Below are 12769 nucleotides of genomic sequence, written 5' to 3'. Positions count from 1 at the left end.
ATTTTGGTGGGATCTCTGGCCTGTACATCAACATGTCCAAATCTCAGGCATTACATATCACGGACCCGGACACACTAGTCACACGTGTGAAAGATCACTGTGACTTGGCTTGTAGTGATTCAGTCATTCCTTACCTGGGGGTGAATCTAGCCACCAGCATAGACCAACTGTATGTAGCCAACCTCCCCCCGCAATATACAAGAAATTAGAAGCACATCTAAAACAATGGGCACAACTCCACCTGTCCTGGCTAGGTTGGGTTCATTCCAATAAGATGACTTTGCTCCCACGTGTACTATACCTCTTCCGCTCCCTACCCTTCCCTATTGTTAATGACCATCTACAGCATTTTCAGGTGAAAATTATTGACTTCATTTGTGGTTCTAAAGAAGACTTAGCCCATGTACACACGATCGGAGATTCCGACAACCAAATCCGTCGGATTTGGTCCGTAGGATTTTGTCAGTCGGATTTTGTCCGAAACTGTTGTATACAAATGGTCGGACGAAGTTGTTGGAAAAACCGATCGTTCAGAACGTGATGACGTTATTTCGTTACGACGGGACTATGTTCAGGCTAGTAGCCAATAGCTTTGATGTAGGAATTTGATCTGAGCATGCGTGGCACTTTGTCCGATCGGAATTCTCTACACATGATCGGAGTATGTCCGATCGGAGCATTTTGTCGGAAAATATTTCCGGCAAGTTGGAAAATTTGGTCCGACGGATATTCCGACGGAAACAGTCCGATGCATACCACACACAGTCGGAATATCCGACAAAACGGTCCGATCGGACACATTCCGTCGGAATCTCCGATCGTGTGTACAAGGGCTAAGAGGGTCCGACTTCATGCTTGTGAAAAAGGCGGTCTTGGTCTTACAAACCTATTATACTATGAAGCTGCTCAACTAGCCCAGATCTCGATCATACATTCATATATTCCAGAGTTACTAAACCCGATTGGGTGCATATGGAATGACAGGTGTTACCCCAGTTCACTCTGGACTACCAAGGAGGACACCTAATGTGGTGTCCTCCTTGTCCCTCTTTCTTGTCTCCAACTTTTTCCCCATTCAGTAACCCTATAGGATGGCCTTTGAGGTCACCCAGAGTTGGTTTTCAATAGTCATCCATTATAATTACCTCATCGTCGGCCGATAACGTTGCTCTCGCCCAAAATCTTCTATGCATAGGGAACAGCGTATATAAATAATTGACAAAACACATGTTGATTTACCATACACTGTTCGGGTTTATTCCCTCAGACAGGGTGTTAAATATGAATGAAAGATGGGCATTACCAACCATTTTCGACCAAAAAGGGGTACATGTTCAAATGACGTATTTCCTTTAACATAAATTTAACCAATCATAATGCCGTATATTTAAATCTTTACATCTCTGTATCTAAACAAACTCATTATATCACATTATGTCACCTAAAAAAATTCCCCAATAACTTCAGATAAACTATCTCAGGACTAGGGATGAGCTTTGAGTTCGATTCGAGCTCATGTTCGACTCGAACATTGCCTGTTCAGCAAACAGGGAACAATTTGGGCTGTTCGCGGCAAATTCGAAAAGCCGGAACACCCTATACAAGTCTATGGGAGAAATCTAAAGTGCTAATTTTAAAGTGTAATATGCAGGTTACTGTCCTAAAAAGTGTTTGGGGACCCGGGTCCTGCCCCAGGGGACATGGATCAATGCAAAAAAAAGTTTTAAAAACGGCCGTTTTTTCAGGAGCAGTGATTTGAATAATGATTAAAGTGAAACAATAAAAGTGTAATATTCCTTTAAATTTCGTAGCTGGGGGGTATCTATAGTATGCCTGTGAAGGGGCGCATGTTTCTGGTGCTTAGAACTGTCCCTGCACAAAGTGTCATTTGTGCAGGAAAAAAAGTCTTTTAAAATCACTTGCCGCTATATTGTTGGCTCCCCATAATACATAGAACACTCAATGAGTGTACTCTGTATTAGCTGACAATTCATTCATTCATTGATAAAAAAAAAAAAAAGCGTGGGGGTTCCCCTAAATTCAATTACCAGGCCCTTCAGGTCTGACATGAATATTAAGGGGAACCCCGTGTCAAATTTAAAAAAAAATTGATGTGGGGGTCCCCCTAAATATCCATACCAGACCCTTCAGGTCTGATATGGATATTAAGGGGAACCCCGCATCAAATTAAAAAAAAAAATTGACGTGGGGGTCCCCCTAAAAATCCATACCAGACCCTTTATCCAAGCACGCAACCTGGCAGGCCGCAGGAAAAGAGGGGGGGACGAGAGAGCGGCCCCCTCCCTCCTGAACCGTACCAGGCCACATACCCTCAACATTGGGAGGATGCTTTCAGGATCTGTGACCCCTCAAAGCACCTTGTCCCCATGTTGATGAGGACAAGGGCCTCATCCTCACAACCCTGGCCGGTGGTTGTGAGGGTCTGGGGGCGGGGGGTTTATCAGAATCTGGAAGCCCCCTTTAACAAGGGGACCCCCAGATCCCGGCCCCCCATGTTTGAAATGGTAAGGGGGTACAAAAGTACCCCTACCATTTCACAAAGAAAGTGTAAAAATGGTTAAATAAGACAAACACACTTTTGAAAAATTCCTTTATTAAAAATAAAAAAAATAACAAAAAAGATTCCAGCGGTGCTAATCCACTCTTGCTATCCAGCGACGAATCTCCGGGGTCCAGCGATGGATGATCATATCCAGCGACGGGGGATCTCTCAGTCCAGCGCTGACCATACATCCGTCTTCTGTCTCCACTGCGGAGACACTGCGGAGATCCCAGCGCTGACGTTTCTTATATTAGGAGGGGGGGCCATCCGTCACCTGACCCCGCCCCTCTGACGCTGGTGAGGGGAGCCAGGGGTTCCCCAGTGACGTATGGGTGACCCCGCCCCCTCTGATGTAACGGAAACCTCTCTGTCTCACTTCCTCCACCCCCACCTTCCCCGCCATCGCATGGAGTTGAAGGGATTACAGAGATCTTGGAAGGGAAAGAGGGAGCCGCGGCCTGGTGTCAGCCGGGTGACGGCTGCAACCGCCCCCCTACCCCCCCCCCACCCATAGTGACGCCACTGCATGTCCCTTTAACGTGCTATATCATTCAGGTTTGCCTGCAAAAAAGTTGATATACATTCTACTCTGGGCATTTCATTCCTTCATTCCTTAGAAAACAATATTAATTCAGTTACTCTTGATTTTAAAGATCCCCACTGAACTTGGAGAGTATGTCTGCTAAAGATTAATCTGATATGACCAATGGTTCTGACTCCGGGTCACATCTTGCTTCCCATTATACTCTATGGCCATTCTTTTCTATCATTTATCTATCATTCCATAGAAAACAGCTGTAATCCCAAATAATTACAATCATACAATCTGCTACTCTACTGGAGGAACACCTGTAGGAAAGGGGAAATTGCTGAGCTTCTCAGATTTGTCTGTTAATATTTTCCTTCCCATTATATTCTATGGGCATAACCTTCTATCATTCACCTTTGTCATTTAATGGTGTATTTAGGTTTTGTGCTGCCCTAGGCCTGACTAAACTCACCGCACCCCATAATTTACACATGACCCACCCTGTCCTGTCAAGGCCACAACCCTTCCTTACTAAAACCCGCCCTGTCATCTTTGTGGGAGGAGGACAAAGGGATCCCTTTTTTCTCCAGAGCTCCTCATGGTGGGGATGGATTTTGCGGAGTGCTGGTGCCAAGTTTCCACCCCCCAGGATCACTGCAGGTGTGGAGAAAAGCTGTGTAAGAGGATATGGAGGAGAGATGAGGAGGAGATCCAGGAATCAGGATAAAGGTCAGGACAAGCAACAGACGAGCGCATCCAAGAGATGAAGCCGGGGTCACTACACAGAAAATCAATCCAAGGAAACAACAGGCAGGACGAGGAATAGCAAGAAGGAGCTCAGAGACAAATGAGAATATCGCTCAGCCAATGGGAGATGATCTCAGCATGACTTAAATAAGGAAGGAGATGAGGGGGGGGGACTCACTTATGGTGACCATAGAGACATGGAAATTCAGCTGGTTCAGCAGGGATCGGTCACATTTCCATCCATGTGTGGTCACTGCCGGATAAAAGTCACTCCATCAACGGCTGCAGCCAATAGCTTCATCACTGATCTGTGTATTCAGAGAGCGGAGGAGCGCCCCCCATTGTCAGAAGACAATAGTGCAGATGGGAAGATTCAATGTGTGGATGGGGGAATGGGTTCAGTTTTTGTCATTCATCCTGCTGGCTGAACGATAAAACTAAACCATGTATGGCCAGATTTGGAAGCAAGATATATTAATCATCGACTGATCCCCCTGAAGGAGTTAATCTACATATTACCTCCTCTGCCGCCAGATCGAGCATTGTCTTCTCTCTACATCCTTCCAATTGGGATGTCCTTTCTTTAGCTGACATCACTTCCTGTCTGTATCTGACATCACTTCCTGTCTGTAATTACTGGGTAAAAGTGAGATCACCACATTGTGGAGCTCAGAGCAACTGCAGCTGAAGAAAACGTCTCTTGGTGTGGACATGGTAGTTTCAAGTATTATTATTATACAGGATTTACAGTGGTGTGAAAAAATGTTTGCCCCCTTCCTCATTTCCTGTTCCTTTGCATGTTTGTCACACTTAAGTGTTTCGGAACATCAAACCAATTTAAACAATAGTCAAGGACAACACAAGTAAACACAAAATGCAATTTGTAAATTAAGGTGTTTATTATTAAAGGTGAAAAAAAATCCAAACCATCATGGCCCTGTGTGAAAAAGTGATTGCCCCCTAAACCGAATAAATGGTTGGGCCACCCTTAGCAGCAACAACTGCAACCAAGCGTTTGCGATAACGTGCAATGAGGCTTTTACAGCGTCCTGGAGGAATTTTGGCCCACTCATCTTTGCAGAATTGTCCTAATTCAGTTACATTAGAGGGTTTTCGAGCATGAACGGCCTTTTTAAGGTCATACCACAACATCTCAATAGGATTCAGGTCAGGACTTTGGCTAGGCCACTCCAAAGTCTTCATTTTGTTTTTCTTCAGCCATTCGGTGGTGGACTTGCTGGTGTGTTTAGGATCATTGTCCTGCTGCAGAACCCAAGTTCGTTTCAGCTTGAGTACACGAACAGATGGTCGGACATTCTCCTTCAGGATCTCTTGGTAGACAGCAGAATTCATAGTTCCTTTTATCACGGAAAGTCTTCCAGGTCCTGAAGCAGCAAAACAGCCCCAGACCATCACACTACCACCACCATATTTTACTGTTGGTATAATTTTCTTTTTATGAAATGCAGTGTTCCTTCTACGCCAGATATACTTGGACACACACCTTCCAAAGAGTTCCACTTTTGTCTCATCAGTCCACAGAATGTTGTCCCAAAAGTCTTGGGGATCATCAAGATGTGTTGTGGAGAAATTGAGACGAGCTTTGATGTTCTTTTTGCTCAGCAGTGGTTTTCTCCTTGGAACTCTGCCATGCAGGCCATTTTTGCCCAGTCTTTTCCTGATGGTGGAGGCATGAACGCTGACCTTAACTGAGGCAAGTGAGGCCTGCAGTTCCTTGGACGTTGTTGTGGGGTCTTTTGTGACCTCTTGGATGAGTCGTCGCTTCGCTCTTGGGGTAATTTTGGGCGGCCGGCCACTCCTGGGAAGGTTCACCACTGTTCCATGTCTTCGCCATTTGTGGATAATGGCTCTCACTGTGGTTCGCTGGATTCCCAAAGCTTTGGAAATGGCTTTATAACCCTTTCCAGACTGATAGATCTCAATTACTTTCTTTCTCAATTGTTCCTGAATTTCTTTGGGTCTCGGCATGATGTGTAGCTTTTAAGGATCTTCTGGTGGACCTTACTGTGTCAAGCAGCTCCTATTTAAGTGATGCCTTGATTGTGAACAGGTGTGGCAATAATCAGGCCTGGGTGTGGCTAGAGAAATTGAACTCTGGACAACCACAGTTATAGTATGTTTTAACAAGGGGGGCAATCACTTTTTCACACAGGGCCATGATGGTTTGGATTTTTTTTCACCTTTAATAATAAACACCTTCATTTACAAATTGCATTTTGTGTTTACTTGTGTTGTCCTTGACTATTGTTTAAATTGGTTTGATGTTCCGAAACACTTAAGTGTGACAAACATGCAAAGGAACAGGAAATGAGGAAGGGGGCAAACACTTTTTCACACCACTGTATATAGCGCAAACAGTTTACGCAGCATTTTACAGTATAGAAATTAAGACACTGCAAGCTGTTTGAGGAGTCATATTGAATTGTATAACAGGAACAGGAAACAGGAAGTACAAGCAATGCGATATTACCATAGAGCACATTACAATAGAGTCCCTGTATTTGTATATTAGAACTCCATAACATCTCCTTTTTTTTACATTCAATCCAAAAATGTGTAAAAAAACTAAAAACAGATTGTGAACAGTCTTAAACATAACATACTGGGGGGTGATTTATTAAGACGAATGCGCTGCAGCGGTTCATACATTAACCGCTTGCCGACCAGCTGCGTAGTTGTACTGCAGCAACATGACTCATCTGCGTGAATCACCTTCATGTTACGTCGCCCCCCGCTCATCCACGGAGCTGATACAAGTGCCCGGCAGTCGCGATCACCGCCGGGCTCCCTGCATAGAGTTGCCACCTCATCCCTTTAAACCCGAACACATAGTAATTACACGGTTTCTGTGGCTGATTAAGGTGATAATTAAACTCACTTGGTGCCTTATCTGCATGAAATTAGCCTCAGTACCCGTGTAATTCATATGTGTTCGGGTTTAAAGGGATGAGGTGGCAACTCTATACAGGGAGCCCGGCGGTGATCGCGACTGCCGGGCACTTGTATCAGCTCCGTGGATGAGCGGGGGGTGACGTAATACCGCTCTCAGAATACACAGATCATTACGTCGCCCCCTGCTTATCCACAGAGCTGATACAAGTGCCCGGCAGTCGCGATCACCGCCCGTGTATTGTCTTGTTGAGTGCCCGTGTATTGTCTTGTTGAGTACCTGGGTCACGAAGCTAGTTGTTAGGTAATTTGGACAGGGTATAATCCCCAATCCTCATTAAATTAATAGGTACGATGCCCGGCGGTGTGGAGAGGGGACTCGTTGTACATCTTGCGGCATGTTGGGCGGCACAGTGGTGTAGTGGTTAGCACTCTCACCTAGCAGTAAAAAGGGTCGCTGGATCGAATCCCAACCACGACACTACCTGCCTGGAGTTTGCATGTTCTCCCTGTGCCTGCGTGGGTTTCCTCCGGGTACTCTGGTTTCCTCCCACACTCCAAAGACATGCAGGTAGGTTAATTAGCTTCTGTCCAAAAATTGGCCCTAGTATATGAATGGGGACTTTGGATTGTGGGCTCCTTGAGGGTAGGGGCCAATGTGAGTGTGAAATGTACAGGGATAGGGGTAGACACTCATTCAGGTTGAACTGGATGGACTGGTGTCTTTATTCAACCTTACTAACTATGTAACTATGAATATGTCAAAAACACCCTCCCATCAGTCATCTGATTTAGGACATCACCACAGCATATGTATATGTGTACCTGTATCAGAGATGCACCTTGGACAGTTTGGTGCTTTACCCCAAGAGTATACATTTAAAAGGGGTATAGTGGGCTGTATGGATAATAAATAGCTGTTAGATCCCTACACCCCCACCCTAAGCTGTTCTCTAGTGGATTAATCGGTTGTTTGAAAAGAAGAATATATACTCCCTTTAAGTTCCTGTTTAGAATGTTTTGCAGTTACTGCCAGAGTTAAAATTGATGAAGGTATGATCGTATTTTAATAAAAAAGTCCTTGTTTGATTCTGCAAAGCATGTCATAGTTGTAGATATTGAAGAAATCATTTATTAGACAAATTATATTTTTCTGCCAGTTTATGAAATGGTTGCAAAACATCATTATCAAAAAGTTGACAAAGAAGCAGAATTACAGCCTTCTTCCATGGATCAACATTTTTAAGCTTCGCAACCTCAGGCAATTGCAAATGATCCCATATAGGCATGTATTGGGTATATCCCTCATAATGAGTTTCTTTTTGAATAATAGTCCAAATCTTATGTATCAAATTATACGTAGAATAATTACGTTTACTATAGAAACGCTAAGCTACTATTAACTGTACCGGTGGCAGCTGAGTTAATATTATTTGCTGTATGGGATCCTCATACTCTATACCACTCCATCCATTTAATTGCTGAAGTTGGGATGCCGGATGGTACAATCTGGCATTCGGACCAGCCAGCCCTCCTTAATCTTTGGGCAGCTGCAAGCTTTCCAATCTAATCCGGGGGTGTTTATATCTCTAAATAAGTTCTCTAAACAGCGTATCTATTTGTTTAAAACATTTCAGAGGGAGCCATACTGGACAGTTATGCAACAAATATAATAATTGTGGCATTCATATCATCTTTATAAAATTTACTCTACCTATTATCGTTAAAGGGAGTTTACTCCAACTATTCCCCACTTGCTTAAACCGCTTAAATAATGGGACTAAATTCCTCTCTACATATGTATTTACTTGTGATGTAACTTGTACGCCTAGATATTTAAAAGTAGAGACTACAGCTATTGGGGAGGCTGAATTTGACAGATTGGTCACCAGGGAGTCTACAGGTAGAACAACCAATTTATCCCATTTGATTGTAAAGCCTGATAAGGAGCCATATATTAATTAAAGACATCACTGCCTTCAAAGAACAACTGTTTCTTACATGATGATCAGCCATGGAGTATATCTGAGGTGTATATCAGGGTGTGCTTCTTCCCCACATGAGAGCTGTGATGTCCAGCAACATTCATATACAAGACATTTCCCACACTCAAGGCACTAATACACCTCAAGGGTTGTGTGGGATCCCTGATGTACAGGAAGACAGGACTTCAGTGAGGAACAATTCCCTCACTCAGGACAGGAAAGTGGCTTCTCCCCCGTGTGAGATCTCTGATATTTGTAAAGATGGGTCTTCTGTTAGTAACATTTCTCACAATCAGGACAGGAATATGGCTTCTCTCCCCTGTGTGCGATCTCTGATGTCTGAAAAGATTGGCCTCATCTGAAAAAAATTTCCCGCATTCAGCACAAGAATAAGGCTTCTCCCCCGTGTGAGATCTTTGATGTGTGTAAAGATGGGGCTTCCGTGAAAAACATTTCCTGCACTCAGGACAGGAATATGGCTTCTTCCCTGTGTGAGATCTCCGATGTCTAGAAAGATTGGCCTCATCTGAAAAACATTTCCCGCATTCAGGACAGGAAAAAGGTTTCCCCCCGTGTGAGATCTCTGATGTGTGTAAAGATGGGACTTCCGTGAAAAATATTTCATGCACTCAGGACAGGAAAAAGTTTTCTCTCCCATGTGAGATCTCTGATGTGTGTAAAGATTGTACTTGTTTGAAAAACATTTCCCGCACTCACGACAGGAAAGTGGCTTCTCCCCTGTGTGACATCTCTGATGTGTGTAAAGACTGGTCTCCTGTGAAAAATATTTCCCGCACTCAGGACAGGAATACCGCTTCTCACCAGTGTGAGATCTCTGATGTGTGTAAAGATTGCACTTCAATCAGATTGTGTAGTGTATGAGCATCTTAACTGCAAAATTTGGAATGTAGATGTGCCATGACCCACTTGTATGTTCTAAACAATATTTTTGGTCCATTATACAAGGCACATGAGAACACACCTTTTTCACGGATAGCCTTCAAGACATGCTCTAGACCATGATTTTTTTAAGCGTGTGCTTTTTTTCATACATCACAGATTAGGGACAGTGCTGAAACCATTTTTATGTCACCAGTGTCTGTCTGGGTCTTCAGAAGAGATGGGTCTTGAGCTTCTTCCTGAATGCCAGATGGTTTTCTTCTGAGTGGATGTCCTTGGGTAGAGCGTTCCATAGCTGTGGTCCATGTATTATTGCCACACCCTTTAGGGCATGGCTGCGGCAGTAACAGGGGTAATAGGAGAGGTTTCAGGCATTTAAGAACAGGAGTGATGTCACTGTCACTCTCTGTAGTAAGAGAAGGGATTGGATTGGATAGCAGAAGGATGCTGATGGTGGAGTAAAAAGCTGTGGGGGGAGGAGTCTGTTCTCTTCCCTCCAATAGCAGCCCAGTGTGGGTAGGCTAGGGGCAGCAGGGGATGGATTTGTTCTCTTGATCTTGGTCTATTTTGTATCCTGCAACATAATTATTGACCAGTGAGATGGCCTCTTTCACTTGCTTTTAACCACTTCAATACCGGGCACTTAAACACCTTCCTGCCCAGACCAATTTTGAGCTTTCAGCGCTGTCGCATTTTGAATGATAATTGCGCGGTCATGCTACACTGTACCCAAATGAAATTTTTATAATTTTTTTCCCACAAATAGAGTTTTCTTTTGGTGGTATTTGATCACCTCTACGGTTTTTATTTTTTGCTAAACAAATAAAAAAAGACCGAAAATTTTGAAAAATAATGTTTTTTTTTTTGTTTCAGTTTCAAAACTGTGTAAATAAGTACTTTTTCTTCTTCACTGATGGGGCTGCACTGACGGGCACTGATAAGGCAGCACTGATGAGCTGGCGCCAATGAAGTGGCACTGTTGAGGTGGCATTGATGGGCACTGATAGGCGGCACTGATGGGCGAAACGGATGGACACTGATAGGTGGCACAAATTGGCACTGATAGCTGGCATGGATTGGCATGGATAGGCGGCATGAGTGGGCATGGATAGGCGGCACAGATAGGCATGGATAGGCGGCACAGATGGGCATGGATGGGCACTGATAGGTGGCACGGATGGGCACTGATAGGCGGCACGGATGGGCACTGATAAGCGACATTGTATTGCATTGTTTTGTACTGATGGATGCCAATCAGTGCCAAACAATAATGCATGCCAATCAGTGATGCCCATTGTGGGCACTGATTGGCATCCATTGTGGGCACTGACTGGCATCCCTGGTGGTCTAGGGTGGCATACCTGGTGCTGGGCATCCCTGGTGGTCTGGTGGTGTCCCTGGTGGTCCAGTGTGGGCATCCTCGGGGGGCTGCCCCTGTCAGAGGAGCAGCCAATCGGCTCTCCTCTACTCGCATCAACGTTCGCCGCAATGCGCGCCCCCGCTCAAAATCCTGAGGACGTCCTATGACGTCCGATCAGGATTTTGAAACCACTTTGCAGCCGCCATTTGACAATTGGTGGACCGCAAGTGGTTAAGAAGGTCAGAAAAATAAGTGCAGGTGGGGGGGGGAGGACCATCAGAGACCAAGAGCCTTTATGAGCCCTAAACCCCCTCTTACCTCAGAAGCTTGCAGCCTCACTACCCCCTCAGAGCTCTGACCCCTCAGCCCCACTAACATCTCAGAATTGTTCAGCCCTAATACTTTCTAAGAGGGTCCCAAAGTCCTTCAACTACACTTCCTCCTCAGGGGTCCCAGAGTCCTTCAGATACAGTACACCCTCAGAGACTCCCAGAGTCTTTTAGTTCCACTACCTCCTTAGAGACTCCTCAGCTCCTCTACTTCCCTCAGAACCCTCAGTATTTTCCTCCCTCTGACACCAATGATGGAACATATTCTTCATGGCAGGCCAGGGAATGTTTTCTTCCTCCAGACCAGCAATGTAAGGGGCTCTATGCTCCATACTCCTGACCCCTGCACTCCATCATTGTGTTGGCTGCATATTGCAATGTTTGCCCATTGGCTGCCTGTGTAGTGTAATAATTGCCCTTTGTAGGCCATGTATGGTCAGGATGGTCATTGTCTTGTCTATTTATCGTCAGTGAGTGCTGTTTGTTTAGAGGACCATATTTATCTCCAAAATGAAGAGAATGTTCCGGCCCCGTAAATGGTTCATCTACAAATAATAAATATTCGGGAAGCTTTTGCACTATGGACAAAATATCTGAATCCACAACACAATAGTTCCAATAAAACTTTTTGATAACAAAGTGTCAGACAACTCCTGGGGTAACCTGGCAACGCTTACTCAGAAAAGCCCCAGCTGTAGATGACTAGGTGTGCTGGGCCCTGTAGTCCCACAGAGTTTGTGGTGCCTGTGAAGCAATAGATGCCTCTATAGCACTATATGGGGACTACCGACATAAGGAGCAGAAGTGCTAATCCACCGACAGGGTCCTGGTCACAGATACCCCGAAGCATGGCCGGGCCAGATACCGCTTAGATGTAACCAGAGAAGGCGCCTTTCCTAACCTGGTGACATCCGATGTGTTTGGATTGGAAATTTCCAATCTTTGTCCAGGAGGGATATAGACAGATGAAGAGGTCCTATAAATCTCTCCTACCCCCGCCCAGATTCCTTAGCCTTTTTTAGCGGAGAATAACATATGTATCTTCTATGTCATTATATATCACTAAATTCATACAAAATGTTATTTATAATCAATAACTTGTAAAACTATATTAAAAAAAAAAGCATAAAACATATGAATAAAAAGCAAACAGTTCAATATCAATATTCAGTCCAGCCGGAGCAATTGTATTCAGCAGAAAAACTCATTTTGATTTCTGGACATCTTTTTGATAAAAAAGTCTTTCCCGGTTCACAATCTCATCCCCCCAAAATCCCGTCCCTTTCAGACCCCTATTGTGAGACTCATCATAGTGTCTCTGGAGGGATCGCTGATCATTCCCGTGTAAAATCTTACAGAAATCTTCCCTAATCCCGACCTTTATTATCATTTCATTCCCCCCACATACAATGTCTGCAACCGACATTTACTGACATCAATAACTCC

This window comes from Lithobates pipiens, unplaced genomic scaffold, assembly GCF_037356315.1.
Source record: "Lithobates pipiens isolate NorthernLeopardFrog02 unplaced genomic scaffold, aLitPip1_a1.2 Scaffold_18, whole genome shotgun sequence".
In the NCBI taxonomy this organism is placed as follows: domain Eukaryota; kingdom Metazoa; phylum Chordata; class Amphibia; order Anura; family Ranidae; genus Lithobates; species Lithobates pipiens.
The sequence above is the reverse complement of the archived record's forward strand: the minus strand, read 5'-3'. Positions refer to the sequence as shown.